Consider the following 12828-nt stretch of genomic DNA (forward strand, 5'->3'; position numbering starts at 1 on the left):
GGCAAAGGCTTATTGCTCCACTAAATAAAGAGTCCAACAAAGAAGATGTCAAAAGACTCTCGTTCAGAGGATATAGGCAAAGGCTATAAACAATAATTAAATTAAAAGATCACAGATTTTCATACATCATGTTGCCAATGACTTTTCTGAATACCTCTGATACAGTCAAAGCACTATAGCATATATTTAGGTAATACATGCTAAAGTATTTTGTATTCTATGCACTTACTTGTATACTAATATAAAATGTATTGATGTATATTTTTGCTCTATGCTTATTAATATAAATATTTCGAAAGCGGTTCTTCAAGGTGCCAAATAATGGCTGTGACAGGATCATGACTGCCCCTTTTTTCTTCCCCTTTATTATTTCACTTTAAACTAATTTTCTCTGTTATGTACTTGAAGTCATTTCTAAATAAAAATATTTAGGAAAATCAGGTTTGCTTCTAGAATGTCTAAAGTGCTGGAATTCGAAGAGGAAGGGGCCCCAGAACAAACCTGGTGCATCCTGGTATCTTCCTCTAAGTTAGTAGCTGTTATGGAAAATATGAACTGGGGAGGAGGCAAAGCTTGGATCTAACACATGTACTGGAAGAAACCAGAAAACCAATAGATAATCAGGAATGGACAAGAACTAGTCTGCGGACTTGGAGGAAGTCTACCTGACAGGTGGGCTCTGATTTCGGACCCTTGCAGCAGTTCATCAGAATGACACCTGACTCTAAGCGGGTCCAGCTCAGGGGAGAGGTATACCAAACAGAGCAAATGGTACTCGGGACCTACAACCTGGGGATTCAGGGAAGAGTCAAAAGTATGAATTCTGTATGCTCAGTGTTAAATACTACACTGTGATCTATGCATCATGACGGAAAACTGACGCTTAGAAAGGCATTGGGTTCTTGTGGTCAACACTGATACCCTGCCACACACCATGCAATATGCTTCGTAGAGGTTAGGTCGATCAAGGCCACGCAAGTGGGCAGTGGGAGAGTTGGAACTATCTAATGTTTGATTGCTTATGTAGTACTCCCTGCACTCACTTGAACACCTGATTTCTAAATTCAATTTCTCTGCAAATTTTTTTTAAGTATCTTTGGCATACACAGGCTATTGGTGATTTGGATGTGATTAGGTGGCACCTGAGTACGTCTACACAATTTAGGCTGGTTCTAACTTCCAATTTACCGATGCAATCAAATGAGCTCAGAGCACAAAAACATCATTCTTCTTTCCAATCAAATGGTAAATTTAGGAGTGACAAAAGAGGTTAGAGATCGCACTTCCTCAGAGTGAATTCCTCTGTAGTTTGAAGAGGCAGATGTGGCTTGAGCACTGGAAAGGCACTGATTCAGCTCAGTGAACGTGTGCTAGGAGCAGCAGAGTCCACAGCCCAGGCCGGCTCCCTGCCGCTGGAAGGCTCATATTCCAGCTGCAGGATGGGGGACAACAAGTAAATAAAAAATATAAATAAATAAATAAATAAATAAGGAATAAGGCTACAGAGAGTACAGATGCAGGTAAGTTCAGGGTAGGGCAGGTGCTTCTCCCTCCACATCCCACTTCTGGCTCCATGGAGTGGTAGGGGCCTACATCTGTACTGTAAGTTCCTAAATGTATACCTTATTGGCCTGACATTGGACACACTGTGATCATACTAAGGAAGACTACTCTGATCAAGTTTACTCCTATTTTTATATTTCCATCTTAAGCTTTTAAAAAGTAAAAAAATTAACATAAAAATTGGACACACTTACATAGTTCTGACACACATACACACATGAGCCTATTGTGTAAGGTTCAATTCAGGGTAAACAGATTTAGCTTTTCAAATGTTCATCATTTCTTTGTGATTACATTATATATCCTTTCTTCCACTTTTTTGATATATATAGTACCAGGTCCTTTCTCGTCCATCCACCCACCCACCCAGCACAACTTGCAATGCATAAAACAAGCCACTAGAACCCAGGGACCAGGGGAGGCATGGCCCTGCCCCCAGAGCACCCAGTGCCAAGGAACAGAACTGCATTTGCTTTCTTCTGAGTCCGTCTGGCAACCACAGCTGGAATTACAAGACTTTCAGATGGAATGATGAGCTCCCTGAATGGATTCAGCATCCAAAGTGGGTTCTATATTCATGTTTCTCAAATACTGAAATAAAGGCAAACTTTTTAGGATTTTTGCTGAAGTGCAGGCTCTGATTCAAGTCTGGGATGACCAAGAGCCCATATATTCAGTGGGCTCCCAAGGGATGCTGTTGCTGCTGGCCCTTCGACTTTACTTTGACAGGCAAGGTTTGATGTACTTCAGAACCCCATGAAGAGTCTTCCTTCTTGAGTCAAGGACAAATATATTATCTCTAAATTCACTTTTCTTGCTTTGGGGAAGCAGCCATAACCTATTATCCTTTAACTCATACACTTCCATATCTAAACCCCTGCTCAAAACTGAAAGCTTCATTGAATTTTTTTTTTCTGTTTCACAGTCATCCTTCAATCGCCTCTCAGGAAATGGAAAAATACGGCTTTGGCAATCCACTGAGAATTAGACATACTTCAGAGGAAGGAGAGGAGACACAGAACTCATTACCCTCAGCCAGCTGGTTTATGTAAGGAATTCATCATGGTTGCATTTACTGGGTGGTACAGACCTGTCAAGGCACCCACTATTAAATCTGATGGCTCCAAGTCACAGAGTACTTGAGAGTTTGTGCATGATTAAGAATGAATGACGAACCTTTCATTTACAAAGCTGCAGGAAGAAAACATGGATAAGTGCCAGATATGTTTACCTAACTTGAAGGGCTTAGCCATCGGGGAGCACTCATTTGTTTTCTGGTAATGCCTATTTAATTTTTCTGGATATGTACGAAGTGCTGTCCTCTGCAACTTTCATGCCATAACCACACAACTAATGAAACTTCTGCAAATAATGGAAATTCCTTTCCTTCGAAGATTCAGAAATCTTTAGGTATGAGAAAAGAAACTGGTACTTATCCCATTAGGCGCCCATTAGGCACCTAAAACTGTATTTTTTTAGTAAGGGTGGTCTCACAACATCAGTGTTTTATCCTTTGTATCTAATTCATAATGAGTGTATGTGACATGTGTATACTCTGGATTGGTCCACAGTCTCCAGCTCAATTACAAATGACTCTAGATAGTGTTTTCAGAGCCACACGCAGTGCTAGCAACCACCCAATCTCAACATCTTTGGAAACTATGCTGTCTTTCAAAATGCTTACAGATGGGCCTCTTTTTGGTAACGATAAATGTTCTTATTATACTTATTGTACTTGGTGTTCCCTCTGCATGGTTCTAAGATTACTCACTGAGTCATATTTAATGGAGAACATACAGATGAGCTTTATAACGCTAAAAACAAATCCTATTGGGGGGGGCACCATGAGAAAATTCTGAGGGGATACAGAGCCAGCTTCCTTTGAGCCCTCCATTCTGAGCAGCACTATAGGACTCTCCATACTCTTGGTCAGCCGAGCAGATGCTTTTGGAGAGGGCACAAGGGGCCAGGAGGTGAATCATGGAATGCTGCTCCGGGACTATTACAGAGCACGCATATGATATAAACCAGAAAAGGCTGCATTTTAACCTTGGTGACTCATGTATTACTGCCTGTGGCTTCCAAGGGGGAGGGTGAGGAATGAGGATGACATCCGGCTTAGGCCAAGGCAACTTCAGCCAACAGAAACAAGCATGCCTTTTCCAGCAGAGAACAAGAAGCCCAGAGCTTCATACGTGACATTAGGTAGACTCGAGCAACCTGTCAAAGGCTCAGGTTCAGCCAACAACGGTCCTGGGCTGGATTTTTTTATATGGTGTAAATATTTAAACTTCTGCATAACATTAGAGTCAGAACTTACTTTCCTGGAATGAAATTCCAAAACAAATCGACAGCCAAATACTCTGTGGAATTTCTAAATGCCAACAGGTTTGTTCCCACTGTAGAGAACACAGGAGTTTTTCCTATTATTATTTGTTTACATCTTCCATTTTTCAACAAGTTATCATTTTTGACATTTCTAAAGTCAGTGTACCTCTGGGTGACAGGAAAGGCACAGGGGGTACATCAGGACTATTCATCTAGTATCCGGTTTGAAACGTGGCTGGCAGGAGCTGTTATAAAAATGTTTTGCTACCCTTTGCTTTCCAACACTCTTTCAGCTGGGCTTCTCTAAATTAGTTGCCTGTGGAGATACTCTGTTTTTGCTTCCATTTGACCAAGGTTTTTAACGGCTTCAGAATTGCTCAAGACTGAAACCCAACATGAAAAGGTCTTCATCAAAAATTCATGTGTATGTGAGTGTGTGTATGTGTACATGTGTACATATATGAGGAGACACAGCAAGAGTGACAGAGAATTACCATAAATACCTATTGAATTATCATGAGCATGGCTTCCAGTAGGCAATTGTTTTTGGCTGCCTGGCATGCAGTCTCCCTTGTTAATATAATAACACCCAAAAGGAATCAGGTGTGACCGAAGTCAGCTCAGAAGGCAGTTCAGGAATTTATAAGAATATAAATTCTTCTAATTTATATAAGGGCAATATAAGGAAAGCAGTTTTCTCTTTCCTTGGACATGACTTGTGAAAGATTTTCTTTCCTTTTTCTTTCTTTTTTTCATTAAAAGGCAGGATTTGGAACTGCTGTAACTACTAGGCAGAAACTGAGGATGGGATTAATCTAATGGAAGACAGAGAAACATCCATCCCTCAATTTTTACTTCTGAAGTTTACAAGAGCCAATCTTATCTTTCTTACTTTAGATTATTTGGGTCTAGGTTTTTTTTTTTTTAACTGTTATGGAAATTCAGTTGATGATTCTTTTTTTATTATCAGGTGTTCAAAATTTTTCATCTGCTACTTTTAATAATCACTGAGCTATCTCAAGAATGATACAGAGTATGAGCCTGGCGCAGTGGCGCAGTGGTTAAGGTCCTCGCCTTGCACGCCCCAGGATCCCATATGGGCGCCAATTCTAATCCCGGCAGCCCCGCTTCCCTTCCAGCTCCCTGCCTGTGGCCCGGGAAAGCAGTCGAGGACTGCCCAAGGCTTTGGGACCCTGCACCCGCGTGGGAGACCCGGAAGAGGCTCCTGGCTTCGGACCGGCATAGCATCGGCCATTGCGGCTCACTTGGGGAGTGGATCATCGGATGGAAGATCTTCTTCTCTGTCTCTCCTCTCTCTGTATATCTGCCTTTCCAATAAAAAAAATTAAAAAAAAAAGAATGATACAGAGTGAATTTTGAATGGAAATGGAATCCTCTTCTTTCACTTTTTTTCCCAAACTTTCATTTGTTTTTTTTTTTCTCTCATTAAACTTTTTGTTAAGCTGCTAGGGGCTGGTGCAGTTGTGGGACATGCTAAGCCCACACTTGTGGGGCCAGCGTCCCATATGTGTATCCATTTGACTGCCAGTGGCTATCCTGTTCCCTGATAATGGCCAGGGAAGGCAGTGGAGGATGGCCTAAGTCCTTGGACTCCTGCAGCCACAAGGGAGAGCTGGAGGAGGTTCCCAACTCCTGATTTCAACCCAGCCCAGCTCTGGCCGTTGTGGCTATTTGGGCAGTGAACCAGTGGATGGAAGATTCTGTCAATCTCTCTCTCTCTTTTTCTCTGCTCTTTAACACTATATTTATTTATAAATAAATCTTTTTGAGAAAGATCAAGCTTGTAATTAGCATTACAATGAGTTGAAGTTTTGAAGGACGTGAACATAATGCTAAGGAGGTTGTCAAACCAGGCCAGAGGAGAAACACAGGGACAGATGATTCATCAACGACAAACAGCTGAGAGTTGGAAGCGTTTGCTTTCAAAGGCAAAGAACAGCAACCAAAACAGTAGCTAGCATTTATTGAATGTTTTCTGTATAGGAGTAAAGTCAGCCTTCCATAGCCATGGTTTCACACCATAAAGTCAACCAACTGCAGATCAAAAATACTTGAAAAGAAATTTGCAGTTGGTTCAGTCACGTAGACTTTTTGCCATTTTCCCAAAACAATGCAAACAACTGTGTCTATGGCAGTGACATTGTATTAGATATTGTAAGGAATCAAGTAATGATGTAGAGCATAGGAAGTTGTACACATGCTCAACCATAAGGGACTTCAGCACCTGTTGATTTTGGTATCCCTGGGAGTCCCAGGATGAAATTTATTTTTCAAAGTACTTTACATAAACTAATTCGTCCTCTCCTTTAAAAGTGTTTGGCCATGGGCCCGGCATAGTAGCCTAGTGGATAGAGTCCTCGCCTTGCACATACCCATGTGGGTGGTGGTTCTGATCCCAGTGGTTTTGCTTCCCATCCAGCCCCCTGCTTGTGGCCTGGGAAAGCAGTAGACGGCTCAAGGGCTCGGGATCCTGCACCCACGTGAGAAACCTAGAGGAAGTTCCTGGCTCCTGGCTTCAGATCAGCTCAGCTCTGGCCATTGTGGCTGCTTGGAGGGGCAGAGGATGAATTATCGGACGAAGGATTTTCCTCTTTGTCCTCTTTGTGTGTCTAACTTTTCAATAGAAATCAACAAATCTTTTTTTAAGATGGTGGGGTGGTAAACGGGTTCTGGGTGAAAGAGATTGGAATTGTGACTTACAACTTGCTCGTTTCTGTGACATGCTCCTCCCACAGCTGATTTCAAGCCACCATCACTGGCTCAAAAAAATGCTTACACAGTTAAAAACCAACTCGCAGAGCAGGTGAAACAGACTCCAGCCCACCATGGAAGGAGCTTGAACCATAGGAGCTATGCTCACGCCCAGCTGTAGGTAAGCCTGCTGTGTTCCACTTCTGAGCTTCCCGTCTCTGCCTCCCTACTCCTTGGTAATCATGAGAAAGTAACATAATTCCAAATGTGTTTTGCATTCACAAAAACCATGTTTCATGAGAAAGCACTTAAATTCCCTATGTTTTCTATACTAATGATGGAAATCTGTATGAAATATGCCACGTGCTTCTCCTGCTTGAACAAGCACGCACCACTCTCTCCTGCTACGGAATGTTTTCAAAATAACCTTGTCTAGAGCATGTTTGGGAATGGTAACAGCAATGGAAGACATGACTTAAAAGAAAGAAGCCTCAATTAAGAGTGGCCCATTGACTTGTTTTAGCTTCCTTCCTGTCCTAATTCCCATGTTGTGATCTTCAATCTTATTCTGTTTTCGCTTGAGACTTAGTGAATTTATGTGTGAGCTTTGAACCCATAAAAAATATTGAGTTCTGATTATGGACTCAAAATCACTGAATGTGAGTGTGTGTGTAAGTGTAAATGGCAAAGATTTCCATACTATAAACAATTAAGCAAATTTTAAATGATGAAATTTGCACTTACTTTCATCATTCATGTGGACTTGACTATAAAGCCTTTCTTGGCTCACAAGTGGAGAGTTTTACAAATATTGTTTATTGTTTCATTCCAAGGCTCAAAGCCACAACAAAATAAAATTGATAACAGTTGTAAACAGTAGATAATGGACATCTTTGCTCAGCAAAGCTATCAGACTATACCAGATAATAGGCATGAAAGAACTTTGGAAAATTTAAGGCACTACACCAATTGAGAAAAAAATCTCACAGATAAGCTCAACTTATTTTCAAATCATGTGCTCATTATTATTATTTTCAAAGTATGAATATACTAATTTGCACATCATTTTCAAACTATATTTTCATTATTATTTTCAAAGTATGAACATTATTTACATATTATTTTATATTTAAACTATACTTTCATTATTTTCAAATTGTATATTTATTACCACCATATAATTTTCAAATTGTATTATGTTTAAACTACAATTTTGTTTTCAAACTATAAATGTGTAGCAAAGAAGAAACTTTCTTGTTATATATACCTCATAGGCAGAATAACTCCTGTAGCTCTGGTTGCTATTCTGCATGTATTCTAAAAAGCATCATAGCAGTTTTTAGAAAACTTGATCACCCCTATATCTCTTATCAAAGGTATTAAGAAAAAATAAGCCTATATAGGAAACAAAATAGAATTTTACATATGAGTATTTATTTAATTCCCCAAGTTTTACAAAACCATATCACTAAGAAATCATTAGTAAATTTTTAGTTAGGATAATCATACTAAGAAACATAAGAGATCTTCCAAAAGTTTGTAGAGGGACCAGCATTGTGATGTAGCCGGTAAAGCTACCACCTGCAACACTGACACCTATGTGGGTGCCAGCTTGGGTCTCAGCTATTTCACTTCCAATCCAGTTCCTGCTTGTGCCTGGAAAGCATCAGAAAATGAACCAAGTGCTTCTTAGGTCTCTGTCTCCCATGTGGGAGACCTGGAAGAAACACATGGCTCTTGAGTTCAGTCTGGCCTAACCCTGGTTTTTGTAGCATTTGGGGAGTAAATCAGCAGATGGAAAATTTCTCTCTCACTCTCTTTCTCTTTTTTTCTGTTTGTAGCTCTGACTTCAAATAAATAAATACATATGTTTTAAAAAAAGTTCATAGAAACTGCATATTCTGAAAAACCTGTGCATGGATTTTTAAACTTTTTCTGTACCAAATGAACTTCTCTTTTATCTCATTTTTATGGACTTTTCAAGAAATCCTCACCTTTTAAAAAACCATTTGACATAAGATGATAGCTGATATTTGAGATGAGAGATTCAGGGGCACAGGTGCAGTGAGCCTAGCCATGTCTTTGAGAACCAAAGGCTATGCTGACAGTACATGGAAGGATTCTTGATCTGTCTGAAGGTTTCCATAACAAAAATCTGAGAAAAATCGCCTTGTATCAATTCTGGGACTATTTCTGAACATTTTAGGGTCTGAGCAAGACTACAAGGTCACTGCCTTGCCCAGGATACCCACACTCAGTGACTTCCACATTTTATTTCTGTCCATGATGCAGGGTGGGTACAGACTGAAGGATCAGTCTGTTCCTATACTGTAACAGAAACATACTTCTCAAAACTAAAGTAGTTCATGGCCTTCTTTTGTTCAAAATACTTGTTTGGAGTCTCCAGCATTTCAGATATACAGTTTATGATTCTCTTCATGATCTTATGGCATTTGGGTCTCTTTCTGCTATAGCAATTTCCTATATTCTCTGCTCCCAGATTTATTTCCTACACAACTGTGAGGTGCAAAAGGACAGAGAACGTGCCTTTCAGTTTTCCCTCTTTAGCAGGTGGTACATTGCTCAGCATATGGCAAAAGCTCACTAGCACTTTAGTGAATGAGAGAAATGTGAAACACAGGAAAGTCATATAAAAGCCAACGTTTAGACCAATGAAAATACAATAGGTAAATAATGACATTTTAGAAGTTTTGGTTTTTTTAAAATTTTGCTTTAATTCTTCTAAATAATGTATGGAGTTTATTTATAATCAAAACCAAAGGTGAGACAATTTTTATGATAATGAAAGTATACCTGATCTGAAAAAACAGAAGATAAAATGTGTATCATCTCCATAACATGCTTAGATCTGCACACCTAAGCAAACAATCTACAAGTTCAGCATCAGTAATCCCAAAAGTGAAATCTGAAATCTGAAAAACTACAAAATCCCAAATTGTTTGAATTCTGACACAAATGGAAAATTCCACACCTGGTCTCACGCAATGAGTCACAGTCAAAACACAGATGCTGTAACAGTACCACATACAATTGTCTTCAGGATATAAGTAGAATCAGGAGATGAAACAGAAATGAAGTTTGTCCTCAAACCTAGGTCCAATCCCCAAAATGTGACATTACGTATATGCAAATATTCCAAAATCCAAAATGAAGTTAGTCTTCAAACCTGGTCCAATTCCCAAAATGTGACATGTATATAATCTGAAATTACTTGTCCAAAGTATTTCAGATGAAGACACTCAGCCTGTCATAGGAAGAGGTACGTGTGGTCCTCATCTGAGCGTGTGTTTATGATTCAAGATTGGTTGCTTTCATGAAACAACAATAATCATAAACATCATAAACCAAAACTTGGGTCCTAATATCCCCCTGGCTTTTGCAGGTATTTGGGGAATAAGCCAGCAGATAAGAGATCTGTCTGTCTCTCCCTCTAGATTTCAAATAAAAGTAAAAAAAAAATTAAATGGAATATAATAGATGTTGGTTGGTAAGGATGGGAAGTTGAAACCACATGTTGCTGCTGGGAATGTAAAACACTTAAACCACTACATGCACTAGTCTGGCAGTTCATTTATAAGTTAAATATAGAATTACCATATGACCCAAAAATTTCTTCCTCAGGTATTCAAAAAACAGAACAGGGTGTTTTTCACACACTGGCAAAGCTGTTGGACTCCCTCAAGTTGGCTTTGTTTCCCAGGCCTGTTCATGAATCTTCCCTCTCCTCGGGTCCACCTTTAATCTTCTGCCTGATTTGCATGGAATTCACATTACAATCAAAACACCGGAATCAAACTTCAACTTCTAGGAGAATTGCAATTAAGACAAATCTTTAAAAGATGCATTCTAATTATTGTTGCACTTTGTGCAGCACTGGGGCAGGCAGGCAAGAATTGAAAGCTCTTGTGCACTCTTTCCAAATGGGCAGCACATAAAGTTTGTCCTCTGCCACAGCATTCCAAGGGAATATTTTTCTTGCTACTCACTGGAACAGCTGGCTGGGGATTTCCCTATTTTTGTTAGACTGAATTAATTTGACAACAAAAATAGATTAATCTTTTCAACTGCCCTCCACCACAAGACCCCTCTGCCCATGAGTCAGTTTTACCTCAGGAAAGGTAAGAAAGCAAACAAGGAGTCAGACTGGGGTTATTCATCTACAGATGACTCAGATGGCTGCATTCTCGCAGAGAAAAAAGCAAACACGAAAATCTCATGCCTCTGAGTAGACATTCAGTGCCTCTCTTCTCCCAAGACAATTGCATTCCACTGTGGAATGTAATTTCCCAGAAGAAAGTCAGATTGGTTATGCAGATGGTATGTGCCCCTCCTTCAATTTGCCCAGAGTTCCTACTGAGGTTTGTACTTCCCAATGCTAACCCTTCATTCCACAAATGCTTGTTAAGGATCCACTATGCACTGGGAACTATGTAGGTGCTCAGAATTGTAATACAGAAATAGACAGGAGTTTAGTCTGTGGGGTGAAATGAGACTGGTCAAAGCATAATACCAATGAGTGTAGAGTTGAGATAAACATTGAAAAGACTCTGAGAACCTGTATAAAGGGATGGGAAACTGACTGAGGAGGACTGATCTGAAGGTCAAGTCAATCAAAAGAAAGAATTCAAGAATGAGAATCAATCAGAGGTAGCTTGGTGTGTGTGTGTGAGAGAGAGAGAGAAAGAAAGAGAGAGGGAGAGAGTGAGAAGAAGGAGGAGGAAGAGCAATAGTGGAAGTAGCAGAGAAAAGGTTTTAGGATTAACATGAGTTTAACCAAGCTTCAGAATTCGAAATCAATATCTAAAGTGGTTTACATCTGTATATGCTAGCAATGAACTATTCAAATGCAACATTAAGAAAACCATTTAACTCACAATAGTACCAAAAGAGCAGAAAATAAAAGAATATAAAACCACCCCAAAAGCCACAAAATTTATATGCTGAAAACTACAAAATAAAAAGTAAAGGCTACATAAATGGGAAAGTATCCAATGTTCATGAACTGGAATGCTTAGTAGCAACATTCAACATAATCTCTGTTAATATCACAGATTATTTCTCTGCTGAAATTCAGAGGACTCAAAATATCTAAAACAATATTAACAACAAAAAATAAATAGATGACACACATCCCAATTTCAAAACTTATCACAAAGCTGTGGTCCTAGACAGAATATCGGTCATATGGGAGACATATAGACCAACGGGATAGCACCGAGAGTCTAGAAATAAATTATCTTATCTTAACTGATGTTTGACAAGGATGTCAAGACAATTAATGGAAAAGAATAATAAACTTTTCAATAAATTGTGCCGTAACAATTGGATATGCACATGCAAAAGAATAAAACTATATCCATACCTCACACCAATCATATTAAACAACTAATGCAGATTTATGAGCTAAAATTATACAGTTCTGGGAAGAAAACAGGAATGAATCTTTGGATAAGATAATAGTTTTTTAGATAAACTAAATTTACAAATGACAAAAGACAGTAAATAGAGGAGATTTAATCAAAGTGAAAAACTTGTGCTTCAAAGAATATAATCAGATTAGCGAAGAAAATACTCTCAAATCACATCAGATGAGCGGTTTATATCTAAACTGTACAAAGGTGGGTCTCAGGATGGGGTGTCTCATGCCTGGATCCCAGACGGCCACCATGTGCACATGGTGAGCTGTTCCCCGGGCCTGCTGGGCTCTCACTGGTTTATGTGAGGGCCAAGTATGTGCTGGGCAGAACCAGGCTGGACTGCAACACCCATTGGTTCCAGTGGAAGTTGGGAGTGAGAACAGAACCAACCCAGCATTTGCAACCACCAGCTGATTGGGGCGATGGATGGTGCCATGCCCTGTACTTGTTAGCACATACAAGAAGTTTCTTTGGAGATCTTCCTAATCTAAATGCTGGACTCAGAACCCTAACGAAGAAAAGAGAGAAGACAGAACAGGTCAACCAACCATCTCAGCTATGATGGACTATGTCAATCAGTGGATTTTTCAAAGACCTCATAGTGCTTGGAGTGGCAAGATTGACAGCAATTCATAACTGTTGCAATATCAAAACCACTTGAGCAAGAACCTCAGAGCATGCCCTACATCTGGGACATGGGGAGGGTGGGAAATTGGGTGGGCCTTCTCCCTTCATACCCCCCCCCTTTTAAACATGAAGGTAACAATATGGAAAACATACTAGTATT

This window comes from Ochotona curzoniae, unplaced genomic scaffold, assembly GCF_017591425.1.
Source record: "Ochotona curzoniae isolate NIBS_2020 unplaced genomic scaffold, NIBS_Ocur_1.0 scaffold_4701, whole genome shotgun sequence".
NCBI lineage: Eukaryota > Metazoa > Chordata > Mammalia > Lagomorpha > Ochotonidae > Ochotona > Ochotona curzoniae.